The sequence below is a fragment of the Panthera pardus genome, unplaced genomic scaffold (assembly GCF_024362965.1).
Source record: "Panthera pardus isolate Hobbes unplaced genomic scaffold, ASM2436296v1 HiC_scaffold_25, whole genome shotgun sequence".
Classification (NCBI taxonomy): Eukaryota; Metazoa; Chordata; class Mammalia; order Carnivora; family Felidae; genus Panthera; species Panthera pardus.
The window spans coordinates 76,899,693-76,925,258 of record NW_026526821.1 but is presented as its reverse complement, the minus strand read 5'-3'; the positions used below and the strand labels follow the sequence as shown (position 1 = coordinate 76,925,258).

General features: G+C 41.5%; 1 long non-coding RNA gene across 1 annotated transcript in view; it reads left to right on the top strand.

Moving 5' to 3' along the window:
* Positions 1-25,566, top strand: part of LOC109254469 (uncharacterized) — a 220,154-nt gene that overhangs the window by 103,023 nt on the left and 91,565 nt on the right. The window contains exon 5 of the long non-coding RNA XR_002074829.2: positions 21,949-22,111. This is a non-coding gene — a long non-coding RNA (uncharacterized LOC109254469). The remainder of the gene's footprint in view (positions 1-21,948; positions 22,112-25,566) is intronic.

Here is a 25,566-nt window from a genome sequence, read left to right as displayed (position 1 = left end):
TCTTAATAATGAAAAATTTTCCTTAACTGACATAGGGATATTCAAGCTATCTAATTCTTCTCAGGTGAGGTTTTGTATTCATCTTTCAAGTAATTGGTCAATTTCATCTAAATTGTCAAATTTATAAGCATAGAATTTTTTTAGCATTCTCTTATTTTATAATCCCTTCTTTTCTTATAATCTGATAATCTGTAGTAATTTCTTTTTATTACTGATATTGAAAATTGGTAACTTCTCTCTTTTCTATTATTCAATCTGTCTGACTTAGATTTGTCAATTATTTTATCTTTTCAGTGAACCAGCTTTGGGTTTTATTGATTTGTTTCTCTCTATTGTTTTTCTCTGTTTTCAATTTTATTGATTTCTGTCCTTATTTTTATTATTTCCTCTTTTATGTTTGCTCTGTAATTTGTTCTTTTGTTGCTGGCTTCTTCAGGCAAAGCTTAGATCATTGATTTGAGGCCTTTCTTCATTCAAACATAAGCATTTAATGCTATCAATTGTGCTCTAGACACTGTTTTAGCTTCATTCTAAAAGAAATAGCTTCATCGCCGTATTGACAGTGAGTACAAAACATTTTGTTTTGACACTTTTCAGATTAAAAAAAAATTTTTTAATGTTTATTTATTTTTGAGAGAGAGACAGATGAGAGCAAGGGATGGGCAGGGAGAAAAGGAGACACAGAATCTGAAGCAGGCTCCAGGCTCAGAGCTGTCAGCACAGAGCCCAACGTGGGGCTCAAACCCACAAACCGTGAGATCATGACCTGAGCTGAAGTCGGACGCTCAATGGACTGAGACACTCAGGCACCCCTTCAGTTGTTTTTTTTTTAATTTCCTTATGATCAAAGAACATATTTTGCATAGTTTTTATTTCTTTTAAGTTTGTTATGGTTTGTTATATGGCCCACAATACAGTTGATCTAGGGTTTTGTTTTTTTTTAAACATACATTTAACAAGTATGTGTATTCAGCTGTTTTTAGGTATAATGTGCAATAAATATCAATCATATCTGATGGTTGTTTAGGTCTTCTATATCCCTGCTAATTTTCTATCTTCTTGTTTTATTGATAATTGTTTGATGGTATTGTTGATGGTATTGTTTAGGTCTTCTATATCCCTGCTAATTTTCTATCTTCTTGTTTTATTGATAATTGGACGAGGAATTTTAAATCTCCAACTGTAATTATGGATTTGACTCTTTTACTTTCTCTTACTCCTATTATCTCCCATCCCTCTATGAATTCATCATATTTTTCTGGTTATTTGTTTTTTCAGTAATTTGGGTTTTGTCCTGGACATTTTGTATGAGACTGAGACTCTGGGTGTCATTAAAGTCTGGGGTGAATGTTGCTTTTTTTTTTTTTTTTTTTGGTAGGTTCAGATGGTAAAGCCTTTCTTGCCTTCTGTGGGTGGTGGTTTCAACATCAGTTAAGATGTCAAAGCTTTTGCTATGTTGCTTTAGATGTGCTCTACACATGTACCTCTCAGCCGTTAGTCTGGGGTTTGGTGTTGGTTTATATTGTAGTTCAGTCCTCAAAGTCTTTGCTGTGCTGGTTCATGTCTATTACACACATTCACAGCTTATGGGTGAGCCCATGATTTGTGTCTGTTCATATACAGATGAAGGTGCTATCTTCTCCAGCTCTGTCCTGTCTGAGATTTTTCCTATACACATTAGTATTCAGGGAGCCTTTCCCCCTCAGAAGTTTCACTATCTCACACTTGGGTCAAACTTGGAAAAAAAAAATTAGAAATTAACCCTGTCTGCTATTGCTAACTTTTCAGAGTCCTCAGATAGTTTTTTTTTAATTATTTTTTTAACGCTTATTTATTTTTGAGACAGAGAGAGACAGAGCATGAACGGGGGAGGGTCAGAGAGAGAGAGGGAGACACAGAATCTGAAACAGGCTCCAGGCTCTGAGCTGTCAGCACCAAGCCCGATGCAGGGCTTGAACTCACAGACCGTGAGGTCTTGACCTGAGCCGAAGTCAGACGCCTGCCTAACCAACTGAGCCACCCAGGCGCCCCAGTTTTTTTTTTTTTAATGATACCTACACTTTTTAGTTGTAAACAGTGGGAGTGATAGGTACAGTGGATTTACTCCATTTTGGCCAGCACCAGGAGTAGTAACCTGGTTTTAATAAATTATGATAATATATAGGTACCTCTCAAGGAACTCCTTGATTATGTTTAGGTAACATGCTTTGTGTGAAAATATGTATGTAACAGGTATCAAGAAATTCTCTCTCCAGCATGGCACTTGTGTGTGCTGAAATTCAGTAACTGTCTTAATGAAAGGCTTTAGAGATGATTGCCATCTAGCAGGGGTTCAATGCATGTATTTCTTATTACAAATAAATATCAATAATTTAAAAACATAATTATAAATATAGTTATAAAAATTTTTGTATAACAGAAAACATTCCATTCAAAGGTTCCTTTAAGCAGTAAATTAATCTAAAAAACATAAAATAGACGTTGATCTTCTCAGACACATGTATGTTATACAAAATCCATTTTACTTGAATTAGAGGACATTTCACTTCAATTATCAATCATGTCCTGTTAAATCTACCCAATTATTGATCTTAGTTGTGAAAATCTTGAGACGACAATGCTTGATTTGCTTTCCTTTGTAAATTGGCATCAGCAGGTTCTTGCTGTGAAGAACTGTGACGTCATCATAGTTCTAAAATTTGAGGTCAGCCTTTCTGGATTAAAATTTTCATATCATCACAGTTAAATAATGGATCCATCTCTCAGGGACAGAATTACATTATCTAAGCTCACATAATCTGATGAAAAAAAAAACCCCAAATGATCAGTTTTCAATGGGAACTATAGCTGTCACACGAACACACTCACAGAAACTCATATTTCCTCTGGCTTGAATGACTCGTCTTCTTTTTATAAGCATATCTAGAAAGGAACCACCATAATCAGAAGGTGTGCTGTTGAACTGGATATCAGAACTAGGAGAGTGTATTGATTTGAGTGTTTAATAGCAGTATGGTACTCTACACTCAGGAAACTTCTTGTTCTACTAATAGCTCTGAGAGTTGGTACGGCATTTTGACAATGTTGAGAGAGTGGATTCCTGTTTTTGAGTTGGAAGGAGATGAATTAAGTGAGGTATCAAGTACCTCATACTCTTAATCAAACAATACAAATCCTACAAGGGCTACAATCAATTAACAGTATGCCCCTATATGAACAATCAACTGTCAGTCATTTCCCTCCAAATAAACAGAAATGGTGGAGATTTTTTTTTTAAATTCCTATTTATTGTGCCCAATACTGGAGGAGACAGAACTTAGAAGGAAGAATGGGAGACATAAAAAGGAGCAAACCCCCAAAACACACACACCTGCATACAAACCATTACTAAGCATGTACATTTTGGCTTATGGTAGAGGGAAGTAGAGACAGATACAGATCCTTTGAAGGAATAGGAAAAGAAACAAGATAATGCAGAGCCATAGAAGACAAGATAAAAAGGAAACTTCAAGAGGGAGACAGTAATCAACGGGGCATGTAATCAATCAGCTACATGTGGCAGGGGTCGCATAGGGTATTGGCCATAAAAAGGCCTCTTGAACTTGGAAGTCAGATTTGAGAAAGCTCTTTGAGTAAAGTGCAAATGGATAAAACATAGCTTCAGATGGTGAGAATGCGGAGATCGGTGAAGAGCAGATTGTTTGTGGTGTCTGGCAGAAAAAAGGGAAAAAGAGGGAGTTAGAACATTAACTTTGAGAGTGAATTCTTGTTTGTATAATACAAATCCCTAAGCTTACCATTAGAAAGTAGGGAGATCTAAAGATTCAAAGAGGTAGTGGGGAGATGCAAAAATTATTTATTGAGCACCTACTATGCATCTGACTTGTTTTCAGTGCTAGAGATATGGCATTGAAAGAAAGAGGCAAAGATCTTTGCCTCTCATGATTTACATTCTAGTGAAAAGAGACAGGAAATAAAATAAGTAAGATATATAATTTTTAGATGCTGATGTGTGCGGAGAAGGAGAAATATTCTCAAGTAACATTCAGCCTTTTGAGGAAGAGAAATGCCTCTCCCTCCAAGACAAAAAAGATGTCAGATGAATCTACAGACACTCTTAAAAGGAGATGGTTTAGGACAATTGAGTCATTTTGTACAGGAAAGTGGCCTTTTATCTCTGCTTTTGCTTAAAACTCCTCTCAGCATATATTTGTCAACACTTTGCTGGGCCACCTACTTCCCTCATTATACATATGCAGGAATTAACACATGTCTGAGCGTCTAACTATTGATGTATAATCTTGATCCCTTCAATATGAATGGCGATATAATTCACAGTAACCAAGATAGTGCATTTTCCAGTTACACATTCTATTGTCTCATTAGCTGTCATACGTCACCTGCACCTACCTATCAACTAGCGCATTTTCCTTCATTATGTGCCCATAGTCATTTTTAGTGACAATCAGCATATCCTGAATTGTCACAACAAGCCCTAATTTCAAGCAGCAAACCATATTTCAGTTGCATTTAGAACAAGTTTATGTATATAATATGGTTTCAGCAAATGTAATTGAGTGTAATAGAGTTGATTTCCTGTCCACACACCCCTGTCCATATTTGTATATGGTATATTCCTTATAACCATTGCTTGTGGAATAATATCCAGTGTTTCACTATGGCTGAGAAACTCTACATTTGTGGCCTCAAACATAATGGCACATGGAGTTTGAATAGCTTGCTACAGTCACCCAACATATCGAGGTTTTGTTCATGATCTTCATGGGTTAGTTCTAGAGTAGTTAGCAATTTCAAAAGCAGTAAAGCAGCCCTAGAAAGAGTCTATTCAGGGTCTCTGAAAGGAGGAAGATTTCTAGAAAAAGCAGATTCATTCCATGCAAACTACATTCTGTCTCATGAGCCAAATTCTGCCGCTTTCCTTTGGAGCTCTGTTTGTCTAAGACAGTAGTGTCATTTTCCAGCTTTCATCAGAGACATGCAAGTACTCACAAATGCCTTAATCCAATATTTATCTGCTTCGTCATTTAAATCCATGAACTGTAATAGTGAGATGATGCACACTGTCTCCACATCTGAATTCCTGCATGCGATGTGTGAACAAAGTCCCCAATTCACTATCGCTCTCTAACTCTGCCCTCCGCCGCAGTTGCCCAAGACCCAGGAACCCCACAGCACCCATGCCTTGAGACCTTGTCAGAGTTGCACCCTCGATTACGTTATGTGGTTTTCCACCCCACCACGAGCAAACTCCAGCTCTAGTCCCCTTTGCTTCCAGCTCTTCCTTAGAACAGGACCCTGGCTGAACTTGCATCTAACAGCCTGGTGTCTTCTTAAAACAGTCTTTCTCGACTCCTCCTTGGCCTGAAATATCCCAAAACAGCACTTCTGGGAATCCCAATCAGAGATTCTTCCTCACTTTTTACATAACCGTGAAGCTAACAATACAATTCAGACAGTGCCGATTTTATCTCCTTTCATTCTTTTAGATTTTTTGAGTTGGACTAATTTAATACCCTCCCCCACACCAACCTCCCATCCCAAATCCATATTCACAGTGTCCTTAGTGGGCGGTCAAGGGCATTAAATCCTAAAGGTTTCTGCTAAATTTCTCCATTCCTCTTTGCCAACAGGAGGAAGCTATGTTTCTTCTGGGTTTGCTAGTAATGGGATTTTTTTTCCCCTTTTCCTTAACACAGTTCTATAATTAATGCATGTTTCTTTGATTCTACATTTATATTTAACACATTTTAAAAGGTACAAAATGCGTTTTAAAGATGCTTCTTGTTCCCTTGTGATTATTTGAGTCCGGAGGAGCCATGTAAGGATTATGAGAGGAACTCACAGCAAGGAGGAGTAAGCTATTGACAGAGATTCCCCAGAGCAGAAGCCATGTGAAGGGGAAGTTCATGAACTTGGAAACTCTTGCACCACCTGCTGGTAATTTAGGAAAGCAATTAAATGCCAGACGTGGACTGACACACTCACTGTGGCATTTGGGAGCAACCACACTCTTTGGGTATCATATTATCATCAGAGTCTGGAGAGCTGACAGAGGCAGCGTCTGTGCTTAAACTTACGGAAAACTTAGTTTTGGCATCTCACACCCTTGGAAAACTGGCCGATTTTAAAAAGAACTCTTTCTCCTCTTCCCCCTCAATCCACTCCAGCCATACCTCAGCCTTGGGAAAGCTTCAGCTCTTTGGACTCCTCTCTTTTCACTCTACTCCCAACATCGCCTCTTTGGCAGGTTCCTAAGTGGGTTGTTTCTATCCAGCTCTTGGAGCTAATTCCCAAAGAATAATGTCTACTTTGTTGTTGGGTGAAAGTGCCTGAGACTTTCACTAGATGCAAAGAGACTCAGAGGCCAGGATGATTTCTACGGCCTACAAATCATGGAAGGAGAAGCAGTGAGGGGAGGAAGGGAGAGGGCGAGCTAGAACAAGGGCTTTTCCTCTTGCATCCAGGATGCCCTGATCCGCATCCCTCGGCTGTCTCCATGAGCACCCAGCAGTCACTGCACTGATAAGGAGGCTTCTAGAAGCTACTTATCACGTGACATGTAGTCAATATGACTGATCATTATTCAGTAACTCTGAGATTTAAAGAATCCAGGTGATTTATACAGTCATGGTTCTCAACCCTTACACTGAATCACCTGGGGAGTTCATTCATTACATTGGTAGATTCCTGGGTCCTGTCCCAGAGATTCAGATTTAAAAGGTCCAGGTAGGGTGGTGGAATCTGAAATTCTAACAAGGCCTCCCAGTGGTTCTGATACTCAGACCACCCTTTATGAAACACTAAGAGCAGCCAGTAGAGTAAAAGACCTCTCATTGTTTCCATTTCCAAAAACGGTTTCTCCAGTTACATCCTCTGACCTTTCATCCCATCTTCTTTATTGTAGCCGTTTTCTAAGAAAGGAGGATTACTGTTTGAAAATTAGAAAATAAAATTAAAATTAAATGATCTAAACTCATGCCCAGAGAGATAACTCATGTTAAACTGTTTACTTTTTGGTGTGTATTCTTCCAGAATTTGTGCACACACACACATACACACATACTTTATAGGTGTTGTGTTCACTTATGAATATATTAGAAATGTCTTTGCATGTTGACAAACCCATAATACCTTCAACATCATTTTAATGGCTTTTCCATTAAACAGATGTATGGTTACTTACCCAGTGCCCTAGTGTTGAATATTTAGATTTTCCCCAATAGTTTTATCCGTATAAACAAACCTGTGATCAACATTTCTGTGCAGATGCCTGCTTGTTCAATCTTTTCCTTAGGACAAATTTCTCATGGTGGAATTGTCAAGTCAAAGGTAATACATTTTAAGGCTTTTGATAAATTTACTATATGCAAAGTATTGAAGATATTGCTAAATGTCCCCCAAGAAATGTTTCTTGATTTACCCTCTCAGCAGCAGTTTATAAAAGGGAGGAAATACACCCTTGCCAATCTGGATATTATAGTATTAGAAAAAAAAGAACTATTACCCATATGTTCTGATATAAAAAAATATTTTCATGGTTTTAATGTGCAATTATTTGCTTCATAGAATGAAACTTTTTTAACTATATATTTGCCAGTTAAGGTTCTTATTTTACGAACTGTTTACTCACATTCTTTGCCCACTATAGTCTTTTTTTTTAATGTTTATTTATTTTTGAGAGAGAGAGCACAAGAGGGGGAGGGGCAGAGAGAGAGGAAGACACAGAATCTGAAGTAGGCTCCAGGCTACGAGCTGTCAGCACAGAGCCTGACACGGGGCTCGAACTCACGAACTGTGAGATCATGACCTGAGCTGAAGTCAGACGCTTAACCAACTGAGCCACCTAGGTGCCTCAATTTTCCCACTATATTCTTGCAACACTTGCCTTTTTCTTACCAGCTAGAAAGAACTGTTCACATACTTAAGTATATTAACTTTGCTGGCTACATATGTGCAAATATGTTTTCATGTATTTCTCGAAACATCTCACTCCTGTCTTTAACTGGTTTGCTTAGTTACACTGGTATTATTGATTTTTATCAGGTAAAATATGTAAATTTTGTTTTTAGAACTTCTGTCTTTAGTTTCATGTGAAAAGACCTCTCCCTCTTCAAAATTATATAAACATTCACTTACATGTTCTTTCAGTATTTTTATAGTTTATTTTTACATTTAGATCTTTGATCCATCTGAAAATTTTGATATGGAAGATTAACTTCCTTTTCTGTAGTGTCAGTCAATTGTCCCAATAGCCAGTGGTTCCCCTATTTTTTGTGAGAGAAATGTTCTGAACGGTTGTCTAGGCTATATTCACGTGCGTGGTTTGGGAGAAACAAAATCTGTCTTTTGGGGGTGCCTCCCTGTACTAGCCCCACAGTAAAACTTCCCCTTGCAATTGATTTTGAGACTCGCTACATTCTATGACTTCCAGAGGAAGCCACCCCCGCCCCCCGACTTTCCTTCCCACTGTCTGCAGGCTGGTAGGTTTCCAAAGGCTATAAACTGGCAAGTGAAGGGGATCATGTAAGAAACTCAGTACGGTTTGATACCGAGATTTCATTTGTGCACTCCAGTTCCCTTCCACTGGCACCCAGCATTTCCCAGCTGCAACATGAGACAGTGAAATGAGCATGATGTGAGAGCAGATGTTTATTTTGACCCTATGCGTCTCTCTGAGTCATCTGTAAAATGGGTAGCTGTGCGTATTTGCATGCTTGGGCTGCCAGCACCACACACGACAGACTGGATGTCTTCGTAGAAATGCATCTTCACACGGATCTGGAAGCTGGAAGTCCGTGATCTCGCTCCAAGGAGAGTTACTTTCTGGTGAGACCTGACTTTCTGGCCGGTGGATAGCCACCTTCTGGCTATGTCCTTGCGTATTCTTTCCTTTGTGCACGTGCATGGAGAGCAATTGCTGGTGTCTCCTTCTCTTCTTATGAGGACACCAGTCGTATCAGATTAGAGGCTCACACTTACGACCTCATTTGACCTTATTTACCTCCTTAAAGGCCCTACCTCCAAATACAGTCACGTTAGGATTAAGGCTTCAGCCTATGTATTTTAGGGGCACAAAATTCAGTCCACACCATTATGGATTTCTAGATCTCATACAGATGTAAACATTTTGAAAATACTTTCAAATAAGTGTCAGAGGCTTCAGGGAGAAGGAGCCTAAGAATGCAAATTGCATTTCTACTGAAGTCAGCCAGTCTGTTTTTAGTATGTCAAATATGCCCAGGGCTGTGCTGGAAGTCTCTGGGTGTTCAAAAGAAAAATACAGCACAGTCCCTACCCTTCAATGGCATAGTCTCTCATTGTGGGGAGCTGATACCAACCTTTGAAATAATGAGAGAACAATACAAAACCCAGTACAATTAAGGGCAAGATGGGGCTTCAGATAATACACCTATGTCCTAGGCAATCAGATAAGAGGTGCCTCTTAAGAGTTCAAATACTGAAGGTATGGTGAGCCTTTGGTTTGCCCTCTGGGACTTCCCATATTCAGAGGCAAAGTAGAAAGCTGCCTCACTTTTCCCCTGAGAAAACCCCTCGTTAGAGTGTTGGTTTGTGCTGAATGGAGGCAGGTATCCCTTGTTCTGAGCTGATGAATTAAACTTTAGTTTATGCATGGGTAGTGAAGCCCAATGGAGAGTCGCCCAGGCACAGAGAGACACATTACCTTCAAAGAGACCTCCTAGATAGACTACAGGAGTCGTTGGAAGTTTGGACCAAAGGAAGAGAGAAAACAGCGTCAGCATTTTCTTCTCTGAACGTCGGCGCTATTTTAGAGAAGGGAGGCCCAAGCGGGCCAGAGGACGGGCTCCGGTTGTCCGAGCCTGTCATTCTCAGCAGGGATCTCACTGCTGCCAGAGAAGGAAGCAGGTGAGTTTATGGGGACAAGTGTCAGCCTCTTCAGAAGACCTGCAGTGGTGTCAGTGTTCTGAAAGCGGATAATCCCAAGTACCACACTGGTGAGAGGCCAGGCAGACGTGGCAAGAGCAGGAGGAGGGCGGGGCAGGGTGGGGCTGCGGGCACACCACACCAGGGCTCATGGTAAACCTTGCCCTTTCCCCCATGACAACCCTTCCTCTCCTCTCATCCCCTTCCCCTTCGTTTGGAAAGCAGGTTGCTAAATACCGGGTCGTAAGCCCCACAAGTGGAGCTACCTGAAGTAGTTTAACCCACTGCAAGTGTTGTACCAATCATTCAACAATTCCCACGGCTGCTTTTGTGAGAAGCCTCTCTCTTAAGCCTCTGGTTTAAGAATTTAGAGTAATCATGTAAAAATGATACCCCTGTGCTCCATGATCCGCTGAATCTCGCTAATGCCGGATCCCAGAAGAGGGCTTATTAATGGTGAGACGCAGGGCCTCTCTCTCAGCTCATGTTTCACACGGAGCTCTCTTATGGATTCAGCTGTAAACCTCGCTGCTGATAAAGGGAGTATAATGAACCTCCCTGCTCCATGAGAGTGAAATCAAGGGCCGATGGACTAGTTACCTGCTGTACCTCCTGGCACTACGGCCTGCGTGAGAGGCGTGCTTCGTGGCTCTGGGAAATAAAGGTGCAAGGCCATCTCCTTGTACACCTCAGGCTTTTCTCTGCCATGGTGAAAGAGGCTGCCTTCAAAGATCCATATGCGGAACTGGAGAGATGTTCTAATTTCTTAAATACTTCCATAGTAATTGCCTTGTCAGTCGCCGGTGCTAACAAACTGAAGCGCTTCTCATTTTGGTGCAATTTCAATGAAAGTAAAGCAGGCCTTGGAATCTCTGGATCCCGTGAACTAGATCATTCTATGATATTTTGCGGCTCAGGACTTCTCCCACTTTGTTCTGACAGTGACCACTAGGCCAGTGCTTTCTCTAATAGAAATCTGTGAGGGGCACTGGACATAACACAGTTGTGTCTGCCCCACCCCCACCCCCACCCCACCTTCTGCCATTCAGAGTCGTTCCCCACCTAGGCAGGCCCTGTCTTAGATGGGAAACCCTTTCTAGAACCCAGCTCAAAGGCTGGTTGGCATGCATTACCACGAAGCCCATTTTTGAATGTAGAATTTCACACTTAAAACAGCTTGACTCCGAATCAAGCTTTATCCTTTTCTAAACACGCACACCCAATATCTTATTTGCCACTTAAACAGCGAGGCAAGAGGCTAAGAGAATCTTGTGCTAGAGATGACAAAACTGAGGCACACAGATGTTAGGTCACTTGCTAAAGCCACACAGAACTTCAGTTGTGGAACTTGGATGAGACAGGCCAGGCTTCCAGCAAAGGCAGCTAAACATGCCATTTCTCTCCAACTATAGGATTACCTTATCAGAATATGTCTTGGAAACTGAAAACAACAGCAACAGTGCCTGACTTTCTTTTTTTTTAATTTTTTTAACGTTTATTTATTTATTTTTTTTAAGTTTATTCATTTTTTTTCAATATACGAAGTTTATTGTCAAATTGGTTTCCATTCAACACCCAGTGCTCATCCCAAAAGGTGCCCTCCTCAATACCCATCACCCACCCTCCCCTCTCACCCCCCCATCAACCCTCAGTTTGTTCTCAGTTTTTAAGAACATTTATTTATTTTTGAGAGAGAGAGAGAAAGAGAGAGTACGAGTGGGGGGAGGGGCAGAGAGAGAGGGAGGCACAGAATCCAAAGCAGGCTCCAGGCTCTGAGTTGTCAGCACAGAGCCCGATGCGGGGCTCGAACTCACCAACTGCAACAACATGACCCGAGGGGAGTGGGACACTTAACCAACTGAGCCACCCAGGTGCCCCATCAATGCCTGACTTTCTTGAGAGATAAATGATTTGACCAGATAGTTCCGAAGCAAGACATTTTCCTCTGATTTTTCTAATAGGACAGGGTAACCCAAGATACGTAAACCAGTAGTGCCAAGTGCCCACGCAGGCAGATCCTGCCAAAGCATCTTTTACATCCTCTCACGGGGTGTGCGGCTCAGGCCTCGGTTACTTTGGTGTGTAGCCGGGGCTTTTACTTCCGCAGATGCCACTTCCGTGTAATTGGCCATCCTGGAGGAATGTTCCGGTATCAGTCAAGGCTTGTTTCAGTCATGGGTGGGTGCAACAACATCCTCGGAAAAGGTGCCCTTTGGTGTGGAGCGAGGAGGATAAACACTGGAGAACCCAACTCTCGGTTCTGAAGGAACAGCCAGGACCTTTGCCAGTGCGATTTCTCTGGAAAGACATACAGACACATACACGTATACATAAATACCTGAGGATAACGTTAAGTGGTACTTTGTCAAAAAACCACACTGTCAGCGGGACCCCTCACATAACTACTCATCTGAGTTGATACAGCCGTTTTTAAATTTACTTTTCACTTACTTAACCTTACCGAAAAAAGCACCTCATTTTACTCACTGCTTATTGAATAAAGGATTAGTATTATTTTCCTTCCTCCAGTGAACTTTCTTGCACTTCATCCTCAGTAGATTGTATGTCTTTGTGTTTCTCTGCCAAGATGTCACTGTTGAGCAAATCACAGGTCCTAATGCTGCCCCGTTCATGCAGAGATAACTTTTTATTCAGAATTGCTTAAGGTCATCTCAATGGGAGGAATGGGTAGGAATGAGAATTTACCCCCAACTTGAATTAAAATAGCTTCCAAGCACTTCCTAGAGCAGGAACAAAGATGAAAGGGGCCCCAAATTATGGGCGTATTTGAAATAATAAGGCAAGGGTGTCCTTTGAAATACACTCAGCCACATTTGTTTGCCTTTAAGTCAGATCACCTTAACCAAGGACGTTGGTGGCAGGAACAAATGGTTAATGATTGTGGAAGGAACCTGGCCAATTGGCTTTTCTTCCTTTCTCTTTCTTTTACTTATCTTTTTATATTATTATTTTTTTTTTAACTTTGGCTAGAATGCCCAGTAGGAGTGCAGACTGGAAGATCGGCTGTCTTTTGAACTGGAGACATCACAGGAAACTGGGGAGGCTCCAAATTGCTAACCTGAGGCCGGAGCAAAAACTTTTTTTCGTGGAAGGGACTGCTTTTTTTTTCCCTCCCCTTCATCGAATGGCATCCCAAGTCCTGCCGGATTGCAACTGTCTTTGTTCCTGCAGCCAAGCCTTATAGCTGGCTCACACTCTGCCACGCTCGTAACCTCACACTAGAAAGGAGATTACAAAGCGGGGCAAACACCCTAGAGGGCTCCCCTTTATCAGAACCTTCCCTGTCAGTTGGGCTCCTCATTTCCCGAGCCCTCGTCTGATTATTAGTGTACTGACGGAATAAAAATAACCTCATATTCCTACATGAATCATAAATAAAACCCTTTTATTTCATCAAAGAGGTTGGCAGGTTTATAGTCCTTTGCAATGCAGGCACGATGTGAATGACATACCTTTAATTTTGCTGACAAGCTCATCGGGGTTCGAATGAAAAAAGAGTGGAAAGTGGGTGACTCGGAAGACGGTTGTGCAGGAGATTTTTGGTGAGGATAAATATTTCACCTTGCCACTGTAATCAGGGAACCAGCTGATCTTGGTAATGAACTCTTCAATTACAGCCCACTCTGACTCTTCAAAACTTCCTGAGCAACAATACCACAGTGATTATTGCTGACGTTATGGATGGAAGCAACTTGCAAAGAAAAAAAGCGGAAGTGGAGGGGGGAGCTGGTTAGAAAAGGAAGAAGAGGTGTGGTGGGAAAGAAAGCCATTGAAAGTTAACAGCAGTGGGTCAGTGGGTCATCAACTAAGGAAATGATGAGGAGCTGGGCAATGGAAAAAAGAGTATTTCTCCTGCCTTCACTCTTGCCTGTTTCCCCTCCCTATCTAAACCATCTTGATGATTCTGTGAATGCTCCACATTTTCATTAATCTAGACATGAGCTCTCCAAGTCAGAGAACCCAGCCATGAAAGAATCCATAGTCTGTATACTTAGTTCACCTGCCTTTGGTTTCTGTTATGTATGACATAGGATATTGCGAAGTCCTTTCTTCTCAAGGACGAGAAGCATGCACAGCAAGGCTCTCGGTGGTGCTGCCTTTCATACAAGTGATTTTCCTGCTTCCTATTTAGGGATGGGAAGACTCAAAGAAGAGAAGGAATCACTGGATACTGTGTTCCTAAATTACTGACCTTCTTCTTTTCTAGAGTCCCAACTACGTTTTGGAGATCAGGGTTTTAAGAAGGAAAAAAAGAAGAGGAAAACATGGAAGATCTTTAAGAGTTTATTACTGGAAAAGGGAAGATGCCTCACTCTATGACAAGAATCTTCTGGTGAGTCACTCCAAAAGACAGGCTGAGAACTTAGCCCTTCAGAATAAGCTCTTACACAGGCTAGCTTTGGGGCTCCCAACTTAGCTTGAGCTTTGTTTTTCTTACCAAATCTAGATTTTCCTCTGCTATTTGAGAAATTTTACCACGAAAAATAGTTGCTACCAGTGATCTGCAGGCTTCTTTCTGCAAAAAAATAAGCCAAACTTTGCAGGGTACGGGCCTTTCTTTCAGGCAGCTGAGTAAGACAGGCGAGCTGAAATGAACCATGAGAGAACATATACTTTCCTCCCCTCAACTGCACTACGACCTTCTTGAGGACAAGAGCTGTGTTTTTTTCTAATTGCATACTTTCCACTGAGCCTCAGGTGTGCAAGTCTCCAGTTTTCTAGGTAACATAAGAAGCAGGACAAGGGTTACTCAAAGAGCCACAGGAGACTCTTGTGCTCTTGCCCTTCTACAGAGTTCTAAGACTCAACTTCATGTATCCAGTCAGTCCATAAGTCTTGAGATCATCCTCCTGAGTGAGGTGGTTTTTACTTCATGGATCCCTTTGTCTTTGGGTTTTTTCCCCAAAGTTTGTTTACTGTGGTAAAACACAATCTGCCATCTTAACAATTTTTAAGTGTACAGTTCAGTGGTATTAAATACATTCATAATGTTGTGCATCCATCACCACCATCCATCTCCCTAACATTTTTCATCTCGTAAAACTGGAATTCTCTATACCTTAAACAGTAACTCTCCATTTCCCCCTACTCCCAGGACCTGGCAACCACCATTCTGTTTTCTGTCTCTATGATTTTGACTACTTTAGGTGGCTCATGTAGGAATGGAAGCATCCATTTGTCTTTTTGTGACCTGCTTATTTCACTTAGCACATCCTTAAAGTTCATTCATGTTATAGCATAAGTCATAATTTCTTTCCTTTTTGAGGTTGAATAATATTCCATCGTATGTATGTGTGTGTGTGTGTATATATACATATATACATATACATATACATATATACATATATATTGCTGCTTCCCCATTTATTCGTTGATGGACACTGGGTTGCTTGCACAGGTTAGCTGTTGTAAATAATACTGTTATGAACATGGGTATACAAATATCTCTTTGAGACCCTGCTTTCAGTTCTTCAGAACATATACCCATGAGGGGAATTACTGGATCATGCGGTAATTCTATTTTTAATTTTTTGAGGAATGCCATACTTTTCCCCATAGCATCTGGATCATTTTACATTCCCACCTCTAGGGCAGAAGTGTTCCAATTTCTCCACATCCTTGCCGACACTTGTTGTTTTCTGTAGTTTTGATAGGAGTCATCCTAACGTGAGTGAAATAGTATCTTGTTGTGGTTTTGATTTCCATTGCCCTAATGAGTAGTGATATTGAGCAACTTTTCATGTGCTTATTGGCCATTTGCGTATCGACTTTGGAGAAACATCTATTTGAGTCCTTTGCTCATGTTTGAATTGTGTTGTTTGTCTTCTTGTTGAGTTTTAGGGATTCTCTATATAGTTTGTATATTAATCTTTATCAAGTATATGGTTTGCAAATATTTTCTCCCACTCTGCAGGTTTCCTTTTCAATCTGTTGCTAGTGTGTTTTGATGCAAAAATGTTTAAATTTTCATGCAATCTAATTTGTCTCGTTTTCTTTTGTTGCCTGTGCCTTTGGTGTCATATCCAAGACATCATTCCCAAATCCAATGTCATGAAACTTTTGTCTTTTCTTTTCTTTTCTTTTCTTTTCTTTTCTTTCTTTCTTTTCTTTTCAAGTTTATTTATTAATTCTGAGAGAGAAAGAGAGAAAGAGAGAGAAAATCCCACAGAGCCTGACGTGGGGCTCAATCTTATGAACTGTGAGATCATGACCGGAGCTGATATCAAGAGTCAGATGCTTAACTGACTGAGCCACCCAGGCTCCCCTGTCCATTATTTTCTTCTAAGAGTTTTATAGTTTGTGGTCTTACATTTTGTTCTTTGATACATTTTGAGTTAATTTTTGTGTATGGTATTAGGTAAGGGTCCAACTTCAGTCTTTTGCATATAGATATCCAGTTTTCCCACCACCATTTGCTGTAAAGACTATTCATTCCCCATTGAATGGTGCTGGCATCTTTGGATCCCTTGATTTGAAAAAAAAACATTTACATATACTTGTAATTCTGAAAATAATATTAGTAGGAAGGTAATATTTTCCCAGTTTTACAGAGGAGGACACTGTGACTCAAGAGTTTAAATATCATGGCAAACATGATACAAAGGGGTATCTCTTAATTAGTACCCCAATTCTCAAGAAAATAGTATTTATACTGAGGAAAAATGATGGTTGGGAGGCCTATTCAACACATCTGAGTTTTAACAATGAAATAGGCAGTAAAGATGCTAATTGTGCTTCTAGGCAAAGGGCTACATGGTCTCCCATAGGCGGACAAGACACCTGTAAGTAATGATGACAATGTACTGCTCTTATTTCTCTAGGTGAACGCAACACCGATGCTTACACTGTGCTCAAAAAAACTTGGCCTGTGATAGATTTCCAGGATCTGTCACAGCTGCCACGGGCTCCTGCACACAACCCTCAGGCTATGTGAGAAAGCATCACATGGGCTCAGGGAGGGGATGCCCACCCTCAGACCACCTGGGAAACAGGGTAATCTCACAAACTACACTAAGAGTGGAGAGAGAAGTAAATTTCAAGGCTTTCTTTCCAGCATCAGACATTTAATCGGGGCCTGCTATTCCTAGCACGTTTAGGGCCATGAAAGGAATAAAACATTAATTTTAAGATATTATCTTAGCTCGGGGTGCCTGGGTGACTCAGTCGGTTAACATCGACTTCGGCTCAAGGCGTGATCTCATGGTTCGTGGGTTCGAGCCCTGCATCGGGCTCTGTGCTGTCAGCTCAGAGCCTGGAGCCTGCTTCAGATTCTGTCTCTCTCTCTCTCTCTCTGCCCTTCCCCCGCTTGCACTCTGTCTCTCTCTCTCTCTCTCTCTCTCTCAAAAGTAAATAAAACATTAAAAAAATTTTAAGATATTATCTAAGCTCACATGCAAAAGCATGTATATGTTGTTACCAAACAAATGCCACGCAGAGTTAAGTGCACAATGAAGGACGACTGGAGATGGAGCCTAAAATAGGGACTCGGGGGACCAACATAAAGCAGGTCTTGCTTTGACAACCGTATCTAGTGGGCAAATACCTGAGCACTTTACTATTCACCAGGCACTGTACTAGAGGCTTCATGTCTGAAATTACCGCTACTCCTTATTATATGTGCTGCCAAAGTGAGCACTACCACGACTCCTTATAAGAACACTGTGAAAAAGGTACATTGGTCAGAATCCAAGCAGGAAAAAGAAACCTTCTACATATTTATCACAGAGTGGATTTAAGATGGACAGTTGGTAACGAGAATATAAGATAGTAAATTGATAACACAGGGAATGCAAGAGCTGAGATGCCAAAAAGATGATGAGACACCTTCCTATTGGTGGGGAAAGGAAGAAGATAGAATTACAAGAGCCCAGAGGGAACCAGAACCACAGAGGAGACACAGTTACTTCTGGAAATGCCCGCCAAGGCAGTGAGACTGTGGGAAAAAATACCCTGGTATCTCTCTTTCTCCTGCCCTCCATTCTCCCACGAGTGCCTCCCTCCCATTGGCCAGGAAACAGATAAATGCACTTGCAGGGTCAGCCTCTTGCAACATAGAGCAGAGCAGAGCAAAACAGAGCAGAGGACAATCAGACCAAGATCAGACGCAGAAGGTGTTATGATGCCCATTTTATAAATGTAGATACAGACGGTCAGTGGGCTGTGGTTTACCCAATTAGTAACTGCAAGATAGACATTAGTATTCAGTCTAGACTTCGGTGTTCACCAGGAACTGTACTAGATGCTTCATGTCTATAATTGCCACTTCGTAGGGCACCACTGGGAGAGGTCCCTGCAGTCCACACCTTTCTGTGACTATTTATTTCTTCCCTGTGCACTAGACTGAGCAACAAAGGGAAAGGTCCTCAGTGACCTGGGATGCTCCTGGTTTGCAGAGTCAGACCGAAACCCTGGCTTGTTCAGACCTGTCCAGCGATAAGATATTGATCTGAACACTGCAGACCATGCTTTAGGGCAGTTGGTTCAACAGCAGCCTCAGGGTGTTTTTCCCAAGGGCTTCGGGATTAAGACTTCTGCAACTCACTTGTCTCTCTCGAGTGTTTCTCATGGGCTCTCAGCTTTGACTTCAGAGTCTGACGTGGTCCACTGGCTGTACACAGGCCTGTGTTTTCACTACGAAGTCTGTCGAGCACAGAGTATGGCACCCATTAGATTTCATCAATTAATGAATGCTGGTCCAAACTGATTAACTCCGTGTCCCCTGACATTGATATTAACTGTCCTCTGTGGTTAACACTTGAATCTGTGCTCTGTGCTCTGTGCTCGGGCTTCAGGGCCTCCCGGCCCTCTGTGTTAAACATGTCAGCGTCCAAGTTCTATTCCTGGCTCTTGATATGATAAATAGTTTCCAAATCACGATACCCACACAAATGCATCTGCCAGGCTAGATCCTTGAAGCTTGTCTAAAATCAGCCACTTCTCTCCTTACACTGCCCCTTGAATTCAGTGTGCACCAAGTAGTAACTGCTTGTTGATGGGTTGCTGACGAGCACGGTCTCCCCATTGCTCTTCTTTACAAGCTTGTATGCTCTCCCTGAAAATACTGCTTTTATGCATATAATGAATTTACTAAGAAATGTGTCTTTATTGGAGAGAGACAGAAAGAAAAAGAAATGGAAAGGAAGAGGAAAAAAAGCTGATGAAACCATAGAGAAAGACAAAATCAACTCTATTGAATTCTAGATTGCCATCTTGTCAGGATTTTTGCAAGATTCTTCTGCCACTCTTTTAATTTTCATTACTTTCTATTTTCCTTGAATAAGCATAGAAACAGGTTCTAATTTTACCAGAGGCTTTTCATCAAATCAGACTTTTTATTCTCCGTAGGTTATCCTAGTCACAAAACATCTCTCTTTTCAAAGCTTGCATAATATTAGCTAACTCTAGTGGAATATAGTTCTTGAACCCACACAGTGAAGATGCAAACATTATTCTTCAACCTGACTCTAGTTATTTTTCATCACAGAGAGTGACATTCTTAGTCACCAGAATCTTCACAGAACCTCTTGAGTTTTATGAAAAATTTCCTTAATCACTGGCTCTACAGACGTGAACTTTTTGATCATAAAGCAAGTCACATCTCTCAGTGTTTTGAGAAACTTCAGATTCTTGACACTCCTGTTTCTAATCTGGTCTAATGAAGACTTCTCTACAGCCAAAGGAGACTCATTTCAAGTAGGATTTGCCACTCCTGTCTGACACAGTGACCACATTAGCAGGTTATCACTTTCACTGGGGCCACGTGGTGACCCCACTTTACTGGAGCAAAACAGCGGAAGTTTTTCGTGGTGGACTAACTCTCAAAGAGCCGTTCACTGTAAACTCACAGTGTTGGCGTCACCATCCTCTTCGTCAAAGAATCAACTGGAAGACATGGGCCAGCACCCTAACCCCAAATCAAATGGTGAGGAGCAAAGGGCTGGCAGACACAATTTGAGGCCTCTCTTTTCTCACTGATGAGAGAGGTTTCTACGATCTTCTTTCTCCCACCCATGGACAAATCGGCTTTCTTGCACTTCTCTTAGGAAAGGAAATTGGTGTGCAGTTCTGAAATGAAAACAGGTGTGTACTTTGCTGACTCCACATGTAGTTGAACATTTAGAGCCTGTCGTCGGCCTGAACGCTATTGTCGCCGTCCCTTTTAAAATGAAGGTTACAGAGCACCCTTAGAATGAAAAACTTAATTAGTACATACCATTAAGGATTTGCAGTATGTTCACTGCTGGTGGGTTCTAAAGATGTCCTATACACGGTCCTTTCTATCAAAGAGTTCATATTATAATATCACAGTGGAAACTTCATGGACCTGCCTTCTGACAGACCTGAACTCTAGTCCAGCTCAGATGCTAACTAGCTGTGTGGCTCTAGGTCCATCAGGGACTTTTCTTCTTGGTTTTCTCATCCGAAAATGGGATACTGACTCCTGAGATTTTTGCAAGATTTTACTAAGATAGTATAAGTTAAAAAAAATTAAAAAAAAAATTAAAAAAAAAAAAGGGGGGCACCTGGGTGACTCAGTCAGCTAAGCGTGTGACTTCAGCTCTGGTCATGACCTCACAGGTCACTAGTTCGAGCCCCATGTCGGGCTCTGTGCTGACAGCTCAGGGCCTGGAGCCTGCTTGGGATTCTGTGTCTCCCTCTCTCTCTGCTCCTCCCGCACTCATGCTCTAAAAGATGGTATAAGTAAGACATCTCTCACAATGACTGGAGTGTATTAAGTCATCGATAAATATTTGGGAAGATTTGACACATAGGTGTAAAAGAGTATTTTCTGACCAGGTCTGCTAAGGTGAGGGCCAAATTAAGGGTACACCTTTTAAAGTCTTTGAGGGTTCTGAGTGGAAGGAAGATGTGATTAACTAGAACAATCAAGAAAGATTTCAAGAGGCTGAGGTGGAACCTTGTCAAAAGGAGGGCTCTGGAAGAATAGATGTAAAGCAACCCAGGAAAGAACAGCAGCATGATCAAATATGAAAAAAAAAAAACAAAAAAAAAAACTCTTGATTTTGGCTCAGGTCATAATCTCATGGTTCCTGAGTTCAAGCCCCATGTCAGGCTCTGTGCTGACAGTGCAGAACCTGGAACCTGCTTGGGATTCTCTCTCTCCCTCTCTCTCTGCCCCTCCCCCACTCGCTCGCTCTCTCCCCCTCTCTCTCTCTCTCTCAAAATCAATAAATGAACATTTAAAAAAAAAAGAACAGGCAAATCTTATTTTTAAAAAAATAAAGAAAGAAGAGGGCCAGAGAACATGAGCCTGGAGAGCTGTTAGTGGTCAGGCTAAGTGTTTTCTCTTTCAAGTAGAAGAGAGACTTTAAGGGTTTGGCACAAGGTGGATGATTAATTGATGACAGGAGAAATGTAGGAAGACAAATCAGGCAGTATAAATCAGGAGAGCTTAGAGCCGAACAGGTAGTGGGATACCATTGGAAGGGTCAGGATGTTACATGAATGGAGACAGGAGACAGAAAAGAAGATAAGTGTGTTTCTGGGTATGTGACTCTCTGAAAGAATGTGTATACATTAGGTCATGAACGGATAGGAGTGGGAAGGGAAAAGAAAGGCCTCACAGTTGATCCTGGGCCTTTGCTTTTGTATAACAGGGAAATGGTAGTCACCTTACCACAAATAGGGGAAGAACTGACTTTGGAAAGGAAAGGCTGAACAGAAAAACAGATGGTTCATTGCCCACAATTCACTTCCAGGTGTCCCTTGAGGGTCTGGAATGAAGTGAGAACATAGTTTCAGTGAATTCCAACTGGGTTATATAACATATTTTGAATATGAAACAAAATGTAGCATCTTTTCTACTCATGGCAAGGAGGGCTTTTTGCCAAGCAATGCTGGAACAGCACATCTATTTTGTTGGGCTGAGTCACTGTGCCTTCAGAAACGGTTCTAATCTCAGCTCTGTATGATGGCTGTGGGGAAGTTTACTTCCAGTTTTTTTCTAAATCTCAGGTTTTTTTTTTTTTTTTTCTCCAAAAGGAATATAATGACATCAACTTGTCCTCCAGTGCCACTGTAACACATTTTGAGAGAAGTTCGCGTATTTGCTGAGAACATGTTCAGGGATCCTCTTTCAGCTGCCCCTGCTTGATTGCTCCCAGAATGCACTGCTGATGCCTCTACGGCAGGAAGTTTTCACCAGGTAGGACAGGTGCGCCGATGTGTCTGTCTCCCTGAGGAAACAATGAGCTCTTGAAGGCTGAATCCATATTTCTTCATCTCAATAATCCTCGTGGTTAGCGCATAGAAAATGGAAGAATGAATTAACGAGTGAAAGGTGTGTTTCATTTGTCTGTAGGATGGGGACCCCTTTAGTTAAAAAGCTGGCTTCTCTGATGGCCTCAGCCTCTTTCTGAGACAAATGCAAGCTAACTGGAAATGGTTGCCTCTTTGTCACACTTTCCAGTTTCTTAATTATATAGCTTCTCAGTGAATGAAAGGATGTAACACTTATGAATTTCAGTGATACCCTTACTAAAGGACAAGTCAAGAAATTAGGATTGAGCTAGGGGAGTACCCAGGTAAGTGATGATGCCATCAAGAGCACAAGTCAACATGCTTAGAACGTCCTGGCATTTACTGCATTGCATATCTTCTTCCAGTAACATTTGCATCTGCATGACACGGACATATGGGCATTTGGGGAGAAACCAAATATATCTTTGCCAAGTGGCTGTTTGAGTTTGTTGGAATATAATGACATGTGCACTTGTGCAGAGTGGGAATGAGTGGGAAGAAGAAGAATGGCAGAGTCGAAAAAACAATTCTTGGCCATACATTTTGAAAACCACTTACAAGACTGAGGAGTGGCATTTTCATACGCCATGACGTTTCTTGTTTTTGTTCTGGACTCGGACTGGTCTTCAGCAATGCGTCGGTATACTGATTGGTCTTAGCTTTTCCAACTTCCATTATTTCGTTTTTATATTGCTTAAGCAAGTACTTAGGATGGTCTAGGAATTTGGTATGTAGGGTAAAGAAAATTAACAATAACAAAAATATTTTGCTGCTGTCTTTGCTAATTGATAACGATAGAGAGCAAGACAATTTGCAAATTGGGTAAAAACAAACAAACAAACAAACAAACATGAACTCAGTATTTGTGACTTGAAGCCTAAAGAGGATAAGAGCCGCATCATAAATGGGCTAAAACATCTCAAAATTCCCAAGGCCTGTGGGTAGAAGCAGCTTATAAAACTCAAGCTTATGATCTCTTATTAGTTCTGGTTTATGTTTTAACTACAAATACAGATATGTTAATTACAGAAATTATGATAAGACTTGTAGAAGTAGCCAGCAACAATAAAATCCTTTGGCATCATTTTATTACTTCATTATGTGGGCACTATTCTCAAAATTCAAGCTGGTTCCTGTGTACCTATTCCATCTCAACATAAAGAATTCTCCACAAGCAAACTGGTATCTGAAATCCCATTCCCAGGCAGCTGAGATGGTCATCAGGAAAGGGGTTGCAAGGTCATGGAAACCTACCCCCAACCTTGATAATAAGGCACTCTAATAGGAAACATATTGGCATGCTAGAAATGGTATGATGTGTCAGGAGAAGAACAAAAAATAGTTTAGGTAATTTCCACGTTGCCTGGGATCTTATACTGAGAAAAGAATGCAGTGATTTATTCCATTTTTTGTGGATATCCTACTCCATATTTGGCGCTGTGTTTTACGTTATGGTGTACTGATGGACTCACAGCATAAAAAGCAAGAAACTTGTGTAGCTCATGTATAATTAACTGTGGAACACAATGGGATATATTGTTGCCTTACAACGGAGGGTCCAAACTGCTATAGCTGTTTGTATCCATATTTGTGTTAGGGTAGGAGTGGAATCTCAACAGGGAAACAGAAAATATGCAGAATATTTTCAGTGGAAAGAATTTAATACAGGAAATTGGGTACTTATAAAATGGCAGAAGAATTAAAGCTCAGGGTCTGGCCTGAGCATTCGGGAATGTCTCCCACAATGTGGGCCCTCCAGAGGAGCTACTACCTCTAAGGCTGTTTCTAAACTAGAAAAGGTACTGGGATTAAGGAGCTGCTATTGCCCCTGTCACCACCGCACGTGCCCGTCAATATTCAGGAAACTGGAAAATTGACAACCAGTGCCACCATAGATGAGCCTCATTCTTTCAGGGCTTACGTCCCTACAAAAACAGCCCAGGGGCCATTCCCTCCTTCCAAGTCTTACAGGTAGAAATATGGCTGAACTTAATTCACAGGGAAGCGTTGTGGCCATCAGGGAAACTGAGAACAAAGTTTCTTCAAACAGAAGAAAAGGGAAATGAAGTCCGAGTGGGCCAATCCTCTGTATTCTCCCATCCAGAGGATTGGGAACTAGCAACTATTTGTGGCCTTCCATGCTCAGACAAGTTGCAGGAACTTTAACTGGAACACTTCAATTAACTTCACAATGAGAGGAGGAGCAGGTAGTGTTTGACTTAGGCCTAGAAGGGTGGGTGGAGGATTTATGGATGAAGATGTTCTGGATAGAACAGGGTGGATAAACCAGGAGGTAACATGATCATTCCAAACACATGGATGTGAAAGAAAAGAGCTTATTTGGGCTTACATTGGCAGCTTCTGGTGCCAGCACCACATCTGAGAAAGGTAATGTAAGGCAGTAGAGGTGATGGTGGTCAGGGGTTCAGGACCTCCCTCACTTACAAATGTCACACCCCCAAGAGGGTTCTAGGACCAAAGAATAGAATGGCCATCTCTCTACTGCTGTGGAAAATCACCTCTCCTTTGAGCCCTAGCTCAAGACTTCATCAAAATCTTACGAATGTCTCTTGCCAAGTTGGTCTCCTCTAGCCTCCAAACTCATAGCATTGACTGCTCCCACCACGAGCTTTGTACTGAAACATACCTTCCTCATTTTGCTCAGTCATCAGTGGTTGTATAGCAGACTTCTTGCAATGTTTAGTGTTCCTCACCTCCCCCAAAGGGAAGACAACGTCTTCCCTCCTGAGCTTCCTTGGCGGAGGGGACTCCCAACACAATCAACATGCCTGTGTGTTAAAGATAGAATTTCGGATTCTTCTAGAGTTTTCTCTTGTTCCCTTTCCCCCAGTGTCTCTGCACCTTTGTTTATGAATTTATGACTTCACAGGATGCTCCAGGCTCTCTGGTGCCCTCTATCCTCTACCCTCGCTGCCCTCTCATTTGCTGTCCCTTCTTTGTGTCCATCTTCACCCTAAGCCAGTCGCGCCTGCTTTCTGCAATTCACTCTCCACCCTAGTGCACAGGCTCCTTCTTTGGCTCACTTCCCACTCCTTGCATATTTTTATACTTTATCCCATTTGTCTCCTTAATTGGGGTCCCTCGTTTTGTTTGTTTGCTTCTGCCTCTCCATCTGTCACCTTCTGAGCTCCTCCTCGTTGATTTCACTCTATACATGTATGCTGGCTCCATTTTTATTTTTCCTCTCTGCACTTCACTCACTATTTCCCATTATGCACCACTCCCTTCATTCATCCCTGATGTATTAATTTTGGCTTATACAGCCATGTCCACCTCTCACTCCCTTCCAGCATCGAGGAAGACCAACAGGTGACTTCACTCTCTATCCACTTGGCTCTA